Genomic DNA, 21,374 nt, shown 5'->3' on the forward strand with positions numbered 1-21,374 from the left:
GGTTAGCATTGGAAATATAAATGAAGAAAATACCTAATTAAAAAAATAAGTTAGGATTGGTATATCAACCATGCTTCATAAGAGTAAGAGTATACAATGAGAACATATAGACATTACAATTGTATTTACCTTTAAAAAACATGAAGTCAAAATGTTGGGTGGGGGATCTCTTTTAATAAATATTAGAAATGTAAATTTAAAATAAAACAATCATCACCATTGAGATCTTTGTGCTGCAACATAAACTTAACCCTTTAAATTTTAAACGAGGAATTTTAAACATTCTAAAAGATGCAAGAATGAAGGTTAGCAAATGGATAAGAAATTGAATGTGTTTTGTATGAGTGTCTAGTGAGAACACTGTGGTTTTTTTCTTTCTAGAGAGAATGGTGTTTACTCTATTACATTTCAGGTCTTTCTTCTAATTCTTTATTCAGTCAGTTCCAGGAAAGTAAGTCTTTGACCAAAGAATTATTGGGAAATAAACAGAGACTTGTAGAGGTCAGCTTCCTCTGTGGTGTCTATTAGCCAGCCTGTCTCTGTTCTGTTGAGAAGCCCAAGGCAAGAATGATTAATTCTAATCTGATGTAAGCACTAGGGAGTCAAAGAATCTTACCCTCTCTCGATGTGTTCATATGTAAAAATTAAGAATTCTTAGGGTTAACTTAATGTCATTGATATTTTAAAGTTTCACAGTTTAGCTTGGCACATAGTAAAGGCCTCTTGCATGTCATTAAATAAATTAATAACAAATAAATCTTATTTAGTAACTTCTTTAAATCACCAATATTTAATGGCATCTACTGTTTATTTTATTAATAACTTGAATAAATGCATCAGAAATTTGCTCATAAAGGAATAGGCAATGCAATATTCAATCTGTGTTTTAGGGACTGAGTAGAGAAACAGAAAGGATGTGTCTACATTCTATATAAGATATAATAATGAGTTGAGCTGCAAAGCTAATTTACTCCATCATCTGAGAGTGGCATTGCAAAAAGTTTCAGTGTGTTTCTCACAGACCTTTCCACCACTCCCGGATGACAGAGGTGTTGTCACTTCCAGCCAGAAAGTGATTCTGTCTTTTACCATACAGATATTTTGCTCATGTGGTAATGCATACGAACATGGTACATCTCATTCTCATGCTAGAAACTTTGCATGCTTCATTATCAAATAGAGTTAGCAGGAGTCACCAAACACAGAGGCTCTTTTGATAAGGAAATAAACATAGATAAGATAATTTAGTGAAAATTCCAGGGATGCCCTTAGAGTGACAGAAAAAGAACATTTAAAAATAAATGAAAGTCATGAAGTAGAATCAAAAATATTACCCAAAATTCAAAGGATTGAGGGATGCCACATAGACCAATCAGTAATGATGTCAACAGCCTAGAAACTATATAAGCAATTTTTTCAAGATTTTCATAGTGGGACTTGGGACTTGATAACTCACTCTCTAACTTTAGCTCCAAAATTTTATGGCTTAAAGATCCCAAATAATGTAAAAATGTATGCAGTTACTGGAATATAATATTTTGGTGCTAGGAAAATTGATTAATCCTAGAAAACAATACATGACACTTTGGTTGTGACATTGGCTTGATGAATTTCAAGAACTGTGAAAAATAGTTTTAGATTGGTTTAAAGAGATTTTTGGTATATATGACAGATTGTCTAAACTAAGGCATAACAGGTTTCTGATGTATTAGTTCATAATAATGGTTTTGACATGGTAAATGTTTGAGAAAATATGAATTTTAAATGGAGGACACTAAGGAGAAAATAAAAAGCATATCCTTTCAAACTGGAGGAAAGATAATTCTTGCTTCATCAAAAGTGCTCAGTAATTTGTTGGTGCCCTGTTTTATACAATGCCAAATACATGGTGAACCTTAACTGAGAATATTCTCAGCAAACTGCTAAAAGACAACCTGACTCATTATTTCACAAGCTTGTCAAAATAAATGTCAGATATAAGTTAAAGAAAGAAGTGCAAACAAAATGAAGTGAAGGTTGATAATTTGTGAAGTTTTGCCACTGAAGAATTTTTGGCAAGAAAAAAAAAATGGGTAGAGTGAGTTTGGACAAAATTGATATTAAATCTTTGTAAATTGTGAAACTATTTGAGGATTTCTTAATAAACCATTATAGAAATGGATATGGGAAAATATGTAGACAAATCTCCTGTCTAATAGATTGGATCTTAGCAAAATACCAACAGCTTGGCAGGAATAGAACACAAGGAATTGACAGAAGGTTTTAGACATCTTAATGTCTCCAAGCCAGAAATATGCCTACAGGTATAAATTAGCTTCAATATGTGTGATTCCTTGAGGAAAACAAAGACTGATGAATCGTTGAGTAGAAATAGGGAGATGAAATCTGAAGACAGGAAGGAGAGCTTTACCTTAGAAAATTGTACCGCATGCAGGGCAAGAAAGAGTCACTGTGGCTGTGAAATCCAATAGAACCATCATGCTAGATTTCAAAAGAGGTGGCAGTTAGATTTACCTTTTTTCTCTCCCCTTGGAATGAGTGGGGCTAGACTATTACAACCAAGCTACTTTATTTTAAAGCAAACGCCTTATTTTCCAGTTTCACATGTCCATATAGAAACAGGGATATTGCCTGAGAGTTTATCATATGCTGAGTCTCACTTATACATTTTTTTTTTTTGGTTTTTTGAGACAGGGTTTCTCTGTGTAGCCCTGGCTGTCCTGGCACTCACTTTGTGGACCAGGCTGGCCTCGAACTCAGAAATCCGCCTGCCTCTGCCTACTGAGTGCTGGGATTAAAGGCGTGTGCCACCACGCCCGGCTCTCACTTATACATTTTTAAGGATAAGACTGAACTGGTGACAGATAAATGAGTTTATGGGCTTAAAATTCCTGTGGTGGTGAATTAAGATGTCTGGAGATGTAAATGAATCTAGAGGGGTTAAAGGACAAAATGCAATGAGTTTGGTGTCATTGCCATCCATGTAGTGCCTTTCTTTAACCTTGACGGGAGCAGATGATAATTTATTTGAAGAAAAAGTACATATGTAGTTAGAGAAAGTGTTAAAAAATTACAAGGTATTTTGATTATGTTTATCTCTCCTCCAAATCTTCCCAGATTATTGCCATTCCACTACTAAGATCACATCTAAAATAAATATGAGGACTTCCAAATTCCTACAGAAAGTGACATTATATAGAAGAAGCAGAAGCAGCAGCAACAGCAGCAACAACAGCAGCAACAGCAGCAACAGCAGAAGAGGAAGAGGAAGAAGGAGGAAGAAGGAGGAAGAGGAGGAGGAGGAGGAGGAGGAGAAGAAGAAGAAGAGGAGGAGGAGGAGGAGGAGGAGGAGGAGGAGGAAGAGGAAGAGGAAGAGGAAGAGGAAGAGGAAGAAGAAGAAGAAGAAGAAGAAGAAGAAGAAGAAGAAGAAGAAGAAGAAGAAGAAGAAGAAGAAGAAGAAGAAGAAGAAGAGATGAATGACAGATTCTGACAGTGCACAACAAGGAGACATAAATAGAATACAATTTCATTCATTCAGTCTACCTGAAGCTGGGAAATTCAAGCAGTGAAAAACTATACAGAAGAAAGATAGGAAAACCCTTTTTGAACTGGCATTACATAATTGCAGAAAAAATCCTTTTATTTTAAATGACATGGTTTTGGGAAATAAAACATGAGAACCACAGGAGATATCATGACCCAATAAAATCATTTCACATTAACACTTCCCTCAGAACTATATACTGGAGGAGGATTGTCAAAAAAAATGAATACAATTTTTTAACTTGGGTGATATAAATCAATGCTTTTCTTTCAGGTGTATTAAGCTATATACCTGTAGCATTCAAATAACCAAATGTTTGTTAGATAGGCAGTTTATGGATCCAAAATGTCAGTGGAAATGCCAAACCTAAGGAAATTAATGAGGGAACATTAGAACTGAGAAGATATTTTAAGATATTCAGATAATACAATTGTGGTGTCCTGATTAAAGCCTTATATGTTTGAAAAAGTAGATAAGCTGTGAATGTAGAAAAGAATTAGGAAGGACAGTGAGGATCTGTATTTTTTTAAGTCAAGTAGTTCTCAACTAAGCCTATCTTTAACTTCATCTCTCACTTTCTGTCTTAGCTTTATTTGTGGATTTTTTTTCATCTTGTAATATTGGGTTAATATCACTGAAATTAGAATTAATGTTGATATATTCCTTCTTTTGTATAGATGATGGCTGGTTTGCACATCTTATGAATGTGTCACACTTGATTTGTATTGTATTTTCAACATTTCTAAATATCTCATAATTCATATCATCTGTAACTTCAACCAAGAAAATTAAAACAATGTCATAAAAAATATTCCCTTTTGGTTCTTGGTCCAGAATTTCTAGTACCTACAAAGAAAGGAGGGCAGAGGAGATAGTGTGAGGAAGTCTTTTGAGGTTAATTAAGACATTTGAAATCTAATTGAGCCAAAATCTGTCTAGTTACTATGATTTTTAAGACACACAAATAGTCTCCATAATCTTTGTTTGTTTGTTTTACTTGACTTGAAAGCCTGCTTCATGGTTCACTGCCTTGTATTCACTCTAGGTCAGTGTATCATTAAAATGCTCATGTTTTCTTCCAATCTTTTAGGACTATAATGTTTTATATTTTATAGGATGCTGGTTGGAGTCCATGCTCTATATTCTCTCGTTTCTTTTTCTTTCCCAATGGCTCTGACTTGGACACAATATCAGCCTTACAAATTGAGCTTTTCATAGTGAAATGGAAACAAATGAATTTGAGACCCTCAGAAGATGCAGAGACAAGCCAATCCTCATGATTGGTGACCTTACTTTTCAAGCTGTGAGGGTGTTTTTTATTATTTATTTGAACATCTTTGTTTATATTTAAATCTAATCTTAGTTAATAAAGATCTTAAATTTTAACTCTCTTGATGCAAGTTAAATAATACAAGCCACTGGCTTAATGGATGTGGTCCAACAACAGATGGCAAAGACTCGCATGGCAGACCACATAATTTGACCCTATAACACTGTAGAGAAGCATAGTAATTTTTTTGGTGTTTTCTTATAGGTCAGATCATAAACTGTTGAAGTTATAAATTATAAGTTATGGTATTATTATGAGTTAAATTTCATTTTATTAAAGTAACTTTTAAAAGTCTTAATCTATAATATTTTAGAAAATGAACTGAAATGAAACTAGGGCTTTGAAAGAGGAAACTATGTGAAGATGATCATGTCTTAAACCCTCATCCAGGATAGTCTCATGAGAAGAATCAATTATGTATGTTTTCATCATAAAAAAGAGCAAATGAAAAGTCAAAAGAAAAAGAAAGCAACACAAATTTCCACTTGTCAAGGAGGGAGACAGAGTAGGAAATCAATCCTGCTAGCACCTTATTCCTATAGCTCTGATTATCCCTGCTAATAAGTAGAGATTTGTAAAGTAGAATAATAGTCTAAATATAACCAAATATAACCAATGGCTATATTTAAGTAAAGGACGGCCTTCTTTAAGGACAGATTACACTTATTCACTTAGAGCATGACAACAATATGGAACATTGTTGGGTAGAAATGCTCCTCAGACCAAAGCAACCCCGAATGAACGCCTCCCAGGTAGCTCAGGAGAAGGAGTTCTTTGGTCATTCCAATCAATCAGCTTTATTGAGTTCTCAGTTAAATACTGGATATTTTTCTGGATGAACAACAAATTCTTCTTCACAATAACTTATCCTTTAAAGAATATTTCTAATTGATAATGTTAATATTAGGAAAGATGGTGCTGTGGATGGAAGCCCATATCCGGGAGATTTTATACATTATTATCATTCCAAAGGGACAAATGGATGGATATAAAGATGTCTTCACAGCTCAATTGGAGTTTCCTGAGCAACAGAATTGGAATGATATAGTGCCAGACAATGTGTTGCTTTTTTCTACTTAGCTCTTTTTATTTGAAATGTTGGTTGATAGGGAGTTTTCTGGATTCTTTCATCAAAGGTATTGGTACTTGGTCACATTTAAAGGAAGATTTACTTGGCACCTCACCGTCTAATTTTTAAATCATTTTTTTCTTAAAATACTAAATGGAATAAGGCCTACTTTTATGTCTTTATAAAATATAAGAATGTGATGTTCATAGTCGAATGGTAAATAGTTCACATTCTGCACGAGATTCAAAGTGCACCACTAGAATTCTGCTGTGCTGAAGGGTGACATACAGGGTTTCTCCCAGTTTCATGACATTGGCTTTGGAGTACTGGAGCAGAAGGAAAAGCAATAGCATTAAGGCATCTGGAATGGATACAAAGACTGTGATTCATTTACACAATGGAATACTACTCAGCTATTATGAACTAGGCTTCACTTAGGATGATATCCACCAGATCTATCCACTTGTCTAAGAATTTCATGAATTCATTGTTTTTAATAGCTGAGTAGCACTCCATTGTGTAAATGTACCACATTTTCTGTATCCATTCCTCTGTGAGAGACATCTGGTTTCTTTCCATTTTCTTGCTATTATAAATAAGGCTTCTATGAACATAGTGGAGCATGTGTCCTTATTGTAAGTTGGAGCATCTTCTGGGTACAGGCCCAGGAGTGGTGTTGCTAGATCTTCAGGTAGTACTATGTCCAATATTCTGAGGAACTGCCAAACTGATTTCCAGAATTGTTGTACCAGCTTGCAATCCCACCAGCAATGTGGGAGTGTTCCTCTCTCTCCACATTACAATGGAGTACTACTCGGCTATAAAAAACAATGAATTCATGAAATTCTTAGAAAAATGGATGGATCTGGAGGATATCATCCTAAGTGAGGTATCCCAGTCACAAAAGAACAGACATGACCTGCACTCAGTGCTAAGTGGATATTTGTGCAGAAGCTCAGAATGCCCAAGACACAATTTGCAAAACACATGAAACTCAAGAAGAAGGAAGACAAAAATGTGTGGATACTTTGATCCTTCTTAGAAGGGGGAACAAAATACAAGGAAGGAAAGAATTACAAAGACAAAGTTTGGAGTAAAGACTGAAAGAATGACCATCCAGAAACTGCTCACCCTTGGGATACATCCCATAAACAACCACCAAACCCAGACCCTATTGCAGATGCTAACAAGAGCTTGCTGACAGGAGCCTGATATAGCTGTATCTCGAGAGGCTCTGCCAGTGCCTGACTAATACAGAAGTAAATGCTCACAGTAATCAATTAGTTGGAGCTAGGGTCCCCAATGAAGGAGCTAGAGAAAGTACCCAAGTGAGCTGAAGGGTTTTGCAGCCCCCTAGGATGAACAATATGAACTAATCAGTACCCCCAGATCTCCCTGGGACTAAACCACCAGTCAAAGAAAACACATGGAGGGACTCGTGGCTCTAGCTGCATATGTAGCAGAGGATGGCCTAGTTGGTCATCAATGGGAGGAGAGGCCCTTGGTCCTGTGAAGTTTCTACGCCACAGTATAGGGAAATGCTAGGACTAGGAAGCAGGAGTGAGTAGGTTGGAGAGCAGGGAGAAGGGGGCAGATTATAGGGGGTTTTCAGAGGGGAAACTAGGAAAGGGGAGAACATTGAAATGTAAATAAAAAAGGTACCTAAAAACAAACAAGCAAACAAGGAAACAAAAACAGGTGCCTAGCAAGCTAGCTACTTAAACCTACTAATCTATATTCCTCTCTCTTGTCTTCATACAAGATAGGGAAATATCACAAATTTCTTACAATTTCACAGATATGATAAGTACGTACATCCTCCAATGGATAATACAAAAAGTCAAATACACCAGAATTACTTTAATGTTTTCTCTGTTTAAATCTCATTGCAAGAAACAAAATAAAATACAAATTAAAATATTTGAAGCTTAGCCTGAATGTCCTCAGAACAATAACCCTCCATCCATTAGAGCACTATTTTAATGCTTTCAGTCCTATAAAGGACATCTGTTCCACTGCCAACCTCACATGTGGACAAAGCACATAATGGAGCAAAACAGGCCTTCCAGAAAGGAGAATCCAGAGGCCATTGAGGACAATGAAAAATATAATTCCTGCCAGAGAGCAAATCCAGACGCTAACAGATGGCCTAACAGGGATAAAGTGCACTGCCAGTGCAAGGAGCCTTCAATGCTTTCCCACACTAATGCCTGCCTTGTATTTCCTATTCTTCCTCTTCTGAATGTAGGTTTTCAGTGCTGAACCTATTATCTAAGTACAAGTGTGTGCCAAGTATTTTAGGAAGACATGAATTGAGTGTTAACTCATAGAAATCATATTCATTTTTATGCTGAGCAGAATTTACATAAGATATTTCAAAATATGGTATAGTATAAGAAAACCTACTATACATATAATAATCTGTGGATAAGCCTACCACAGCAAAATTTATTTTGCTTGTTAAAAAATAAATGGTTCTTGCTAAACTCAGTCAACTACAAAATTCTGAACTTACTTCTTCCTGACCAGAGAGCTCCTCACTCCTCCTCATCAACTTGACATGTTTTTCATAGACCCGCTTTAGCAATCAGAAAGCTGCAACATCACTCTGAAGTAATACACTCAAGTGATATTTCACATGAGCTCACACTTATAATCCTTATATTTGGGAGGCCAAAAAGAGAGGATTTCCGTGAGTTGTACAGGAACCTGGCTACAATATGAGACTCTGTTCTTACTTGCCCAAATTGGCATATTTATATCTAGTAAAAAGGAACTAATGTTTGATCAGGTAGAATATATCCATATAATCAGTAGTAAAAGGATGTTAGAGTTAGGATATTAAATAGATTAAATGTTAGAAGTACATACTGTAACAGGACTTAAGGGTACAGTTGAGTAGATAACATATGTGATCTCGAATTTCAGGCAAGTCACTAGGATATTGAAACTAGAGGAAAAGTCAGTCTGAAAATAAACAATAATTCCTTTTTTTTTTCATTATGTTGATAGTCTTGTGAGAATAACCCTTCTGCATTTCTAAGGATACATCATGAAAAACACTGTCATCTCAGTCAGAGAGGAAAGAGAAATGATGGAAGGGAGCAAGGTAACATGAAGGTCTGGCTTCTCAGTAATGGATAAAGAGTACAAGAAGTCTAAAGCACAGAATCATGGCTCAGTGCAGAGATTGCTATGAAATGCGTTTCCTATTGATCCTTAAGAAGAAACCAGCATATTCAACAAATGGTGCTGGTCTAACTGCCTGTCTGTATGGAGAAGAAAGAAAATAGACCCAAATCTGTCACCTTGCACAAAGCTCAAGTCGAAGTGAATTAAACACCTCAACATAAAAACAGATACACTGAATCTAATAGAAGACAAATTGGGAAAGAGCCACGAACTCATTGACACAGTGGGATATTTCCTAATCAGAAGTCCAGTGGCTCATGCTCTAAGATCAAGAATTGATAAATGGGACCTCATGAAACTGGAAAGCTTTTGTAAGGAAAAGGACAGTGTCAATAAGACCAATTGGCAATCTACCTATTGGAAAAACATCTTCACTAACCCCACACCTGATAGATGCCTAATACCCATAGTATATAAAGAACTCAAGAAGTTAAGATGGCCTAGTGGGCCATCAATAGGAGGAGAGGCCCTTGGTATTGCAAAGATCATATGCCCCAGTACAGGGGTCGGGACGTGGGAATGGGTGGGTTGGGGAGCAGGGGGCTTTGGGGATAGCATTTGAAATGTAAATGAAGAAAATATCTAATAAAAATGCATTAAAAATAAGACATGTATAATACACATAATAAATACCTTCAAAAAACAAAACAAACAAATAAAGAAAAAAGAAGTTAATCACCAAAAAACCACATGCAACCCTATCAAAAAAAATGGGATATAGAACTAAACAGAGAATTCGCAACTGAGGAATCTTGAATGGCTGAGAAACACCAAAAGAAATGTTCAAAGTCCTTAGTGATCAGGGAAATGCAAATCAAAATGACCCTGAGATTTCACCTTACACCAATCAGAAAGGCTAAGATCAAAACCTCAGGTGACAACACATGTTGGGGAGGATGTGGAGAAAGAGGAACACTACTCCATTGCTGGTGGGAGTGCAACTGGTACAACCACTCTGGAAATCAATCTGGATGTCCCTCAGAAAACTGGAAATAGATCTACCTGAAGACCAAGCAATACCACTCTTGGGAATATACCCAAAAGATGCCCTACCATGCCACAGGGGCACATCTTCCACTATGTTCATAGTGGCCTTATTTGTAATAACCAGAAGCTAAAAACAACCCAGCTGTCCCAAGGCATAAATAAGATTGGATGCAGAACATGAGGTTCATTTACACAATGGAATCCTACTCAGCTATTAAGAATGAGGACATCCTGAGTTTGCAGGCCAATGGATGGAACTAGAAAATATCATCCTGAGTGAGGTAACTTAGACCCAAAAGGACGTGCATGGAATGTACTCACTAATAAGTGGATATTAGACATAAGAATACCCAAGGTACAGTCCAGAGAAGGTCTAAAGGTCAACAAGCTGAAGGTCCCAAGTGAGGATGGGACCAACTTGGGTCGGAAAAGAAAGCAATCACAAGTGGGGAGTGAGGGAGGGACCTGGGAGGGAAAGTGGACTGGAAGCGGGAATATCGGGGAGAGAATGTCACATGATCAAGTATTGGGTGAGGGAAAGGACTGAAGCCCTGAGGGCCAGCAGAAAGACTGCGAACAGGCAACCTTGGGAGGAAGGAGGTTGGGGACCCTCCAGAATGTAACAGAGACCTGGGAAGTAAGAGACTCAGGACTCAAAGGTGAAATGCCTGACAGTATGGGAGAGAACTTATATAGACCACTACAAGAAGGAAAACAGGGCATCAAGTGAGAGATGGAGTTGCCATCACTCAGTTACATCTCTGATCCATAATTATTCCTGTCTGAAAGAATTACAGGGCTGGAAATGGAGAGAAACCCAAAGAAAAGAAAGTCCAGTGACAGACCCAAAGTAAGATCTAGTTCAAGGGGAGTTCCCAAGGTCTGACACTATTACTGAGGCTATGGAGCACTCACAAAAAGGAACCTATCATGACTGCCCTCCAAAAGACCCAACTAGAAGCTGAAAGAGTCAGATGCAGATATTTGTACCTGGGTAATGGACAGAAGCTGCTGACTACTGTTGCTGAATTAGGGAAAAGCTGGAAGAAGCTGAGAAGAAATGCAATCCTTGTAGGAGGACCAGCAGTCTCAATTAATCTGGAATCCTGAGATCTCTTAAACACTGGACCACCAAACAGACAGCATACACCAGCTGTTATGTGGCCCTCAACACACATACAGTAGAGGACCTCTGCAAATCAGAGAAAGAAGAGAGGGGGAGAGAAGAAGATTCAGATCTGGAAGAAGGTGCAGGATTTGGAACCATGAGAAAGTGTGTGTGTGGGAGAGAGAGGAGAGAGAGAGAGAGAGAGAGAGAGAGAGAGAGAGAGAGAGAGAGAGAGAGAGAGAGAGAGAGAGAGAGAGAGAGAGAGAGAGAAGAGAGAGAGAGAGAGAGAGAGAGAGAGAGAGAGAGAGAGAGAGAGAGAGAGAGAGAGAGAGAGAGAACACACCTGAAGCACAAAGTGCCAGATCAATGATAATATGCATCTATCATAGGATGGGCCTGAGAGACAGCCAGAAAGTAAAGGTGGATATATTATTTCGTTGCTGAGATACTGAGGTGCAGTTTTAAACAAACCTCGGTTTCTCTGTGCAGTTACTGGGGACTAGTATAAGGAAAAGAAATACAGCTACCAGATTAATTTACTGTAATATTTATAATAAAGATTTACCAGATGGGTTCATGGATATGGTCTAACCTCTCTAAATCTTGGAAGCAATTTAAAACTTTCCTCTGGTTAATTTATTTTATCTCAGATATTTAGGCTTCTTTAAAGAAATTATTGGATTTTTGTGAATTTCACCTCATGTACCCTAAGCCTACTCATTTCCCCTTTCCCTTGAGCCTGCCCTATAGCCTGGCAACCTCATACTAATGGATGAGGTGGCATCACAGGCTACTCCTGTCAGGATGTTCCTCTCTATCCTCAAGTCTCCATTTCTGCCTCTTTTCATAGTACCCACATCCTGCTGTTTCTCTTTGCCTTTAATTTCTCCACCACTTCCTTGTGCCCAGGTTCTCTGATTGTCTGCAGTTATCTCAGTAGTGATCTAGGGAGTGCTATGCCTCCTACCTGTTCATTATGCTACCTAGCAGGGATCATCTCTGATGTGTTCTGTTCCCCCAGGCCTAGGAGGCAATGGTCATCTCTGGCTCGATTTTTTTTTCAAAGAATGTTAGACTTCTAATGACTCGGATATTCACAGGTTAGAATACTTAGTCCAGACATAGCCTCTTCTCTATTACCTAGGGATGTACATATTACATAGCAGCCACACCTGGGCCACCTCTATGGGTAGGTTAAAGTATTCATTAGAAAAGAAAAAAAAGCTGAATAACACTGAGATTAACAACAATAATAGTCTTTCCCATGCACTGCAACAGACTAAAATAAAGACAAATACATACTAATACAATGATCTAGAAATGTGTATTTGGAAGATACTCCGAGAATAAGTCTATAAAATTAGAACAGATGAGTGGGAGATAATATAGGCAAATGTCCTGTTCATTTTTTAGTGTGGATCCTTCAGAGATATCTCTTTGCAAAACACCTTTACAGAAACTATGATATATTTGAAAGAATTTCTATGTATAAAGATAAAAGATGCATGACAACCTTTGTCTTGAGAAAGTAGAGCAAAATATCACACAAATGCATACTGAGAAGAAAAAAATGGAAATATATAAATACAAATGAACATAAGTCAGAGTAAATGCCAAGCATTTTATTCATGCTTAGCTGCTAGCATTTATACAATACCGAGAAAATATAAAATTATAAACTTTGTTTCATCTTATTTCTATTTTGTTGGCTGCTGCTAGAAAGAAATGAATCTAACCTGTATTTATTAGTGGAATTATAAATCAATATAATACTCTATCCATCAGCTAGGAGATTGTTCTTGCATGAGCCATTGGCATTTCAGTGAAATACAAGGAGAGGATTTCCAAATCTCTTCATAGTGAATGCTCTTAGGATTGTGTATGTGAGTGAGAAGCACATGAATCCTTGAAGTATACCTCTCATTCTACTCCTCTGTCAGTAGCTCTCAAGATGCCACTGAATATATATTATGTGCCCAGTACATTAACACCAACTTCACTCTTTTCCTTCACACTGTCATTGTTATTCAATATTAATCTTATCTGTTCTTTAAATTACTAAACTATCTCCTAATTCTAAATTTTATTTCCCTCAAATTATCTTGCTGCTCATCTCACTCATTACCTTTCCCCCGCCCTCTTTCCCTGCTCCTCTTCCTTCTCTCTCCTCCCTGGATTTCTCTGTGGTAAAGGAACTGAATCTAGGTTCCTATGTCCTAACAATAATAACACATATCTTCAGTCTATTGTTTAATTACAGTGTTAGGGTTTTTGTTTATTGCCTTGATGGCACAACATACATTCTACACAACATTGTTCTGCTGAGCTATATACCATGGCTTATATTTATGAAGTGTTCCATCTTCAAAGTATTGAAAGATTGAAAAGTATGGATTTTCCCATTAACAATTCCCATGTCTTTCCTTCTTCCATTTGTGTAATACATACTTTAATTTAATTTAATTGGCTCTGCTTGGTTCACATTGTGCACAACAGTGTCTAATGAGACAGCATGTTTGCTTTATTGACTGCCAAACCTTAGGGACTTTACTTCTATTCATGCCCATCATCAGATTGTGTTTGAAGTATCATAGAGTAAGTGCTTAACTTTTCAGGTTGATAAATCGGTAAGGGTATGTTGTATTTTTGATGACACCAATAGGCAAAATTAATAGCAGAATAATGTGAGTTTTTGCTTTAACCCACTGATAACAAAGCTAAATGCTTGATGAAAAGATATTCCACATATTGTCAGACAAAATATACATAAAAAATCAATGTCAACAGTGTGGTAACAATGAAAAACACAATCCAGAAAGATTTTATTTGTTTCTTCTTTATTCTTATTGAGTATTTTCAAATAGTTAACCCCATTATAACTGAACTAGTCACTGTGCAGTTTCGTACAAATCAAAATCATGTTATTTGAAATACTTCAGTATTTTATGACATGAAAAAGAAGGAATCTAAAAAATATTAGTTTTTAAAATACTGCAGGATTCAAATTGTGTCATATCACATTATCTGTGAACATATAATACCATTATTATATGTATTTTACATGTACATTATTCATATTTATACATTACATAGATTATTTTTACAATTCCAGTAAAATTGTACTCATGTATGATGTGGATATTGGTGTAAATTTGTGTCTGTATATTGAAGTGAAAATTGCTAAGCTAGTCTTAACATCTCTTAATCACCACATGTAGAATACCATATGTTGAAAAAAATGGGATATTATATTTGATATAATAATAGAAAGTTGTTAAAAGCTACTCCTGTATATACAGACTTTCATAAAGATTTGTTACAAAGCTATTATGTCCTTTATGTGCAATGGGGAAAAAAATAACTTGAATAAGATCCTTTCATGTAGCTGGGCATGGTGGCGCACTTGGGAGGCAGAGGCAGGTAGATTTCTGAGTTCGAGGCCAGCCTGGTCTACAGAGTGAGTTCCAGGACAGCCAGGGCTACACAGAGAAACCCTGTCTCAAAAAAAAAAAAAAAAATCCTTCCATGTAAGGTCTCAAAGGGTTGAACTACACTTGACACCTCTGATCTAAACATAATATTTTTTTGTGGCAGATAAACCTTTTAACACATAAAAATGTATATTTGCTTTCTGATCTTAGAGATCATCTCCTCTCCTACACATTTTACACCCGCTTCTCTGGTGAACACACTGTGTCCCAGAATGAGCCTAGGATTTTGGTGCATGGGTAAAGGCTTTTATAAAAGAACAAACCATAAACAATATAATAGATATACTATTATATTACTATATACTACTTCTTTTTATTTTACCCTAATTTAATATTGGCTGAAAATTAGCCTTTTCTTTTTCAAAGCTAAGGGTGACATTTATTTGATTTAGATTAGCATACTTTATTGATTAGAATAAAATAATCACAGGATATGAAACTCACATTCTTCTCTTTCCTCCAACAAAACCCTCAAATGACCAAAACGAGCTTCTTCTACTTCAATATACTATGTGATCTTATTCCTAAAAGTTAAAAGTAATCTTAGATGTTAATAAGACATTCAATACTGTAAACCTACTAACATTCCCCACCATTGTAAGTGACTGGCTGGAGTAAGGTGTACTAAAGTTTTGAAACTCAAGTGGCAGAGTTCTGGAGAACAATTTTTGAGACATTTTCTACTACTCTCACAATAGTGAACTATTTATAAAAATAGGAAAAGGGGTAACATTTGAAATGTAAATAAAGAAAATATCTAATAAAAAACAGTAATAGAAAATTTCTTCATTATGTTTTTCAAATAACAAACAACTAAAATTTAAGAGGTATTGAATAGTATTTGTTAAGTTAGTTTAAGAATTGGTGGCTGGATAACATTTTATGCCATGTATTTAGATGAAGATTTATTTTTTAAATTTGCAATGTAATAATTACATATATTTGATATATTTGAATAGCTATTCTTCAATTTCTAAACAGGTAGCATACTATGAGTACTAACTTTATGTCATATTTATCTACATGTATAACCATATCTACTTATCTATATGTGTATGTATGTATGCATTGCACAATAGCTCCCCATGAAATGATAAAGTTATATTATGTTATAAAATTTGGAAGTAGCATAGTTTCTCATTCTTTAGTTATTGGGTTTGTAACTGATTTGGATAACAAGAGTTTTTCAAATTCTTTAAATAGCCTTTTGCAATATTCCATTACTTTCCAATTTGTGCAAGCAAGATCATGCCAATGTATAGTTTTACTATAGTGTAGTTATAAAAAATTCATAATCATACATATAGAAATGTAGTTCAAAATAAGTCATCATCTCTCTGAAATAAATGGAGAATAGTTTAATAAAATTGAATGTGTTTACAGTGTTGAGGTTTCTTACATAGTCCATTTATAGTAAAAATAAATAACTCTGTGATCCTTAATTATAAAAAACATTGGTAAGGTTAATAGTAATAATAATCTTTTTTTATAAGTGACAAACGGAGTTTCTTTGAAAGTACTCTCGAGACTTTGTCTGAATTTATGTGTGTGAATGTATGTATACTAGACTGCAAATATATTGTCTGCAGAAAGTTTATCTGATACAAGTTAATCAAATATTGAGGAGAAAGAGAGTGGGAGAGAGAGTGAGAGTGAAAGAAGAGAAGAGTGACAAGGGAAGAGGAGAGAAGAGAGAAAGAGGGGAAGAGAAAAGAAGAGAGGAGAGAAGAGGAGAGGAGAGGAGAGGAGAGGAGAGGAGAGGAGAGGAGAGGAGAGGGGAGGGGAGGGGAGGGGAGGGGAGGGGAGGGGAGGGGAGGGGAGGGGAGGGGAGGGGAAGGGAAGGGAAGGGAAGGGAAGGGAAGGGAAGGGAAGGGAAGGGAAGGGAAGGGAAGGGAAGGGACGGAGAAGGGAGGGGAAGGGAGGGGAAGGGAGGGGAGGGGAAGGGGAGGGGAGGGGAGGGGAGGGGAAGGGGAGGGGAGGGGAGGGGAGGGGAGGGGAGGGGAGGGAAGAGAAGAGAGAAATAGGAGATGGAGAAGAGAAGATCTTTAGAGACAAAGAGGGAGAGAGAGGAGACAGAAGAGGAGAAAGGGGAAGATGAAAGAGAGAGGAGAGAGACAGACACATGCACACACACACACACACACACACACACACAGAGAGTTGGGGAGAGAGATTTTGGGGAGAAATTTTAAAGAGGTTGATTGGCTATATTATTCTGTGCCCTGGATAAAAGCATTAAAAATTAAAGAAGTAGGTGTAGGTATAAGTAGCTATATTGCAAGTCCAATAAAAAGGGGACTAGGAGAAGCTGGATACTCAGTTGGTATTGAGTTAAATACATTCAGTTCTTTTTTCCTAGCATCTGTAGTCTAATGCTATTCCATATTAACCTGAGAGAATAGCTTCCTTAAGAATATGTATGAGTGTAATTACTTCAAATAAATCATATACTCTTCAAAACTCTAAAATTTATTAAAAACCAACCTTACATCATTTTCTTTCATATAACATTTTGATTGAAATTCTAGAGCAATGGTATTTCACTCCAATCTTCATGTAAATCATGGGTGCTATATATTTCTGAAGCTACTGATTGATTTCTAAGCATTAACTATCAGATGAATCAATAACCACCCTTCTTTTTGAAAACATGCTACAAAAGCAACCTCTAGGGGAAAATTCACTTTAAAAAAAGACTTTATTGAATATTAATTATATTTTTCTGTTCTGCCAGTTTTCTTCTCTTCATTTACATATCTCCTCTACACCACCATTATTTCCCATATCCATTGCAGAATCTTTAGTCAATACTGTTTTTTGTTTGTTTTATTTTGTTATGTTTTGGTTTTGTCTCAGTGAATTTTCCATAGACTCAACATGAATTTATTGGAACAATGTAATAAGCCCTTGTTTAGAATCATTATTTCACGTTCAAAAACTTCATAATAAGTACTTTATATTAGACTCCATTTCACATTAAATTATGCAAAAATGCCTTATTTGAGCACTCTTATATTTTAAAAATCATTGATATTGAAGAATATGTTTGGTTCTCTATGATAAATCAACCCATTCGGAGCTGTAGCTTGTTTACACAAGAAATTAAGAGAGTGCAATTAGAGCTGACTACCAAAGAATGAAAGAGAATGATGGAACAGAATAGATGCGGTGAAGCAGAGCAGTTAAAAGTTGGCTGTATTTTTTTAAGCAAGATTAGTTTTCCATTTCCTTTGTTATATGTCTCCAAGAGTATTTACTACTTGCGGAAATACTTATAGAACTGCCAATTATAGTGAGGGGGTGGTTTTCTGCTAAATCTGTTTGTTAGAAGTAATCACCCACTGGAGTATGGTGTGTGCTTCACATGCTCTAGAAACTATAGCTATTTGAAGCATTTAAATTAGTAATGCCTTCCAGAAATGATGAGGACAATGTGAGCCACAGAGGATTTCTTGGACTACCAGGTTCATGCAAGAAACTAAGAAAAAAAAAAAGAGATCAAAGATCTGCAATCTATCTTTTGTTAAGTGAAGTAGGAATAAAAAGTGTCTATGCCATTCACATATAGGAAAGTAAATAAAAAGATCGCAAGTATCAGAAATAAGTATTGGGAAATCTCACATGAATGCTTTGTAGAACTAAGATGTAAAAATGATGAGAATTGTTTTAATCATCCAGTGTTTTGAAACTATTGTTTTAGAAGTTCCTTTGTAATTTTTTTTCTCTTCCCTGATTACTAAGCTTGTTGAAAATCAGGTACAAATCTACATCTACCTTTCTTATATCTCCTGCAATGTGCTGCTCTCAATTGGTATACTGCAACAAGCTGTTACCTAGTCATTAGATGTCTTAACTGGAACAAACAGCACTACACCATGGCAGAACCACTAATGATTTCAGTTTGTTCTCCTTTGCCAAGACTCTAAAATTAGAAATGATGTCCTTGTTATGGTTGGAAAGTCCCTACTGTCAAACTGCCTGCAAGTTTAACATTCCACAGAGGTTTCTGCACAGTGTGCTGTTGATGTTCTTTCACATTAAAGACAGTAAAATTTAAACATTCATCAGGCAGATCAAGGTTTGCCCTATTTATGCTAACAAACAAAAACATTTTAAATTGAAAGAGACCTCTATGTTTGCAATGTTCTTGAGAAGAAAGAAAATATGGACTATTTCTCTCTACACTTATACAGTATAAAATTTCTCAGTTGCTTTTACTTTTGTAAACGATTTACTGTATGTATATTTATAATTTTCTGTTTGCCAATGGGTATCAATTGCAAGAGTATTCTTAGGGATGGGAATTTGTGTGCACTTCCCCTTCTCTGTACTGGGATTTTTGTCTGTTTTGAACCTGATTAGATCTTGTGAGCCTTGTCAGTCTTCTTGGATTCATATATGCATCAGTCCTGTCGTATCTGAAAAACAGTATTTCCTTGGACTCATTCATCACCTTTACTCTTACAATCTTTCCACATTCTGTTCTTCATAAGCCCCTGAATCTTGGCAATAGGTGTGCATAGTGTATATAATAAAGATAACTCAATTAGTACTGAGTGCTCTAGGGGCACTTGCTCTCTGAACACTCATTAGTTGTGTATTTTGGTGGTTTTTTTTTTAAAAGCTATTGCAAGAAGCTTAAAGAGCCTACATTTTTTTCTGTTTCTTTTTTTGTTGTTGTTGTTGTTGTTGTTGTTCTTTATTTGTTTGTTTAATTTTTTCCTCATTGGTTTTTGTTTTAATATTCATTTTGTTTTGGGAAAGAGAGAGAGACAGAGACAGAGACACAGATACAGACGCAGATGCAGACACAGACACAGACACAGAGAGAATATGATTGCTAGGTTCTGGGAGTAATTGGGAAGGGAAAACCATATTCAAACTTTATTGTATAAAGGATATTTAAGTAAATATATATTTGAACAGTGTTCTTAAACATTCTCTTCTAATACACAACTTCTGATGCTGTCTTTATTTAGGACTATTTCTAGGTTTCATAACATTAATATTCACCAATGTTGCTATAGTATTTCTACTGAAGAATAGAACTTTTTTTATTTTACTAAATTTTTATTATTTATTATTTTCTTTATTTACACCGCAAATGTTGCCTCCCTCCAGGTCCCTCCTCTCAGAATAATTTAATAACACCGTGAAGTTAAACTTTAAAACACAAAAAACCTTTCTAGGTTTTTTACTCATCTATGAAAATACTGAATAATAAGCATTTAGTTTTCTCTATAATCTCATGGGATATTCTGTTGTATTTTTTGTTTTACAAAATCTTATAAAAGTTAGCCAAATATAAATATAATTTTTATAGTTATTTTTTCCTGTTCAGATAATTTTCTTTTTTTTATTTTTTTTCAGTTGGTTCTTTTTTTTATTAGATATTTTCTTCATTTACATTTCAATCCAATAGTGGACTGTGAGCATTCACTTCTGTGTTTGCTAGGCCCTGGCATAGCCTCACAAGAGACAGCTATATCTGGGTTCTTTCAGCAAAATCTGGCTAGTGTATGCAATGGTGTCAGCGTTTTATTTTTTTACAATCCAGCCACTGTACTCTCCTAGTTCCCTTCCCACTTGTTCTGTTTCTAATGTCTCCAAGAGAATATTCACCTTACCATCACCAGTCCTCCCCACTTCTGGAGCCTCGAGTCTCTCGATGGTTAGTCATGCCTTCTCCCACTGAAGCCACACAAGGCAGTTTGATGCTATATATGTGTCAGAGGTCTAGAACTAGCCTGGTTGGTGGCTCAGTGTCTGAGAGATTTTACAGGTCTGGGTTAGTTAAGACTGCTGGTCTTCCTATGGCATCACCCTCCTTCTCAGCTTCTTCCAGCCTTTCCCTAATTCAACCACAGGTGAATTCAGAACAATGGTTAGGTATATGTACTTACATCTGTCTCACTCAGCTGCTTGTTGGGCCTCTCAGAGGACAGTCATGCTAGGCTCCTATCTGTAAGCACACCATAGCATCAGTTATAGTGCCAGGCCTTGGATCCTGCCCTTTAGATGGATTCCATGTTGAACCTGTCACTGGAACTCCTTTCCCTCAGTCTCCTCTCCATTTTTGTCTCTGCAGTTATTTTAGACAAGAACAATTCTGGGTTAATATTTTTGACTGTGGGATGTCAATCCCATCCCTCTACTTGATACACTGTCTTTCTCTTGAATATGGACTATATGAGTTCCCTCTCCTTACTGTTGGGCATTTCTTCTAAAGTCTGTACATTTGAGTTCTGAGAGTATCTCATTACCCAAGTCTTTGGTAATTTCTAGAGGGTCTCCTCCAGCTCCAACCACCCCTGAAGTTACATATTTCCATTCATTCTGCTGACCCTAAGGTCTTCTCTTCTGTCTTCTTCCTGACCCATTGTTGGCCATGTTCCCTTTCCCCTCTTGCTCCCTTTTTCCCTCTTGCTCTTCCCTCCCAGTCAGATACCTCCCTCCCTCTGCCTCCTGGGTTTTGCAGGCAAATGTATAAAACTAGAAAATATCATCCTGAGTAAGGTAACTCAGACCCAAAAGGACAGGTATCATATGTACTTACTAATAAGTAGATATTAGCCCAACATATAGAAAACCTAGAATACAATCCACAGACCTCAAGAACTTTAACAGGCATGAGTGCCCAAGTGAGGATGCTT

At 36.4% G+C, this 21,374-nt stretch overlaps 1 protein-coding gene and 1 non-coding gene across 3 annotated transcripts in view; both read right to left on the reverse strand.

Annotated features, from left to right (window-relative positions):
- The window catches only part of Cdh12 (cadherin 12), a 1,114,520-nt gene that overhangs the window by 665,712 nt on the left and 427,434 nt on the right, over positions 1-21,374 (reverse strand). The window lies entirely within an intron of this gene.
- On the reverse strand, positions 12,297-12,424 carry LOC115029488 (small nucleolar RNA SNORA17). Its single transcript, XR_003835062.1, has one exon. It is a non-coding gene; the product is annotated as a small nucleolar RNA SNORA17 (small nucleolar RNA).

This window comes from Mus caroli, unplaced genomic scaffold, assembly GCF_978045245.1.
Source record: "Mus caroli unplaced genomic scaffold, Mus_caroli_1 scaffold_16, whole genome shotgun sequence".
Classification (NCBI taxonomy): Eukaryota; Metazoa; Chordata; class Mammalia; order Rodentia; family Muridae; genus Mus; species Mus caroli.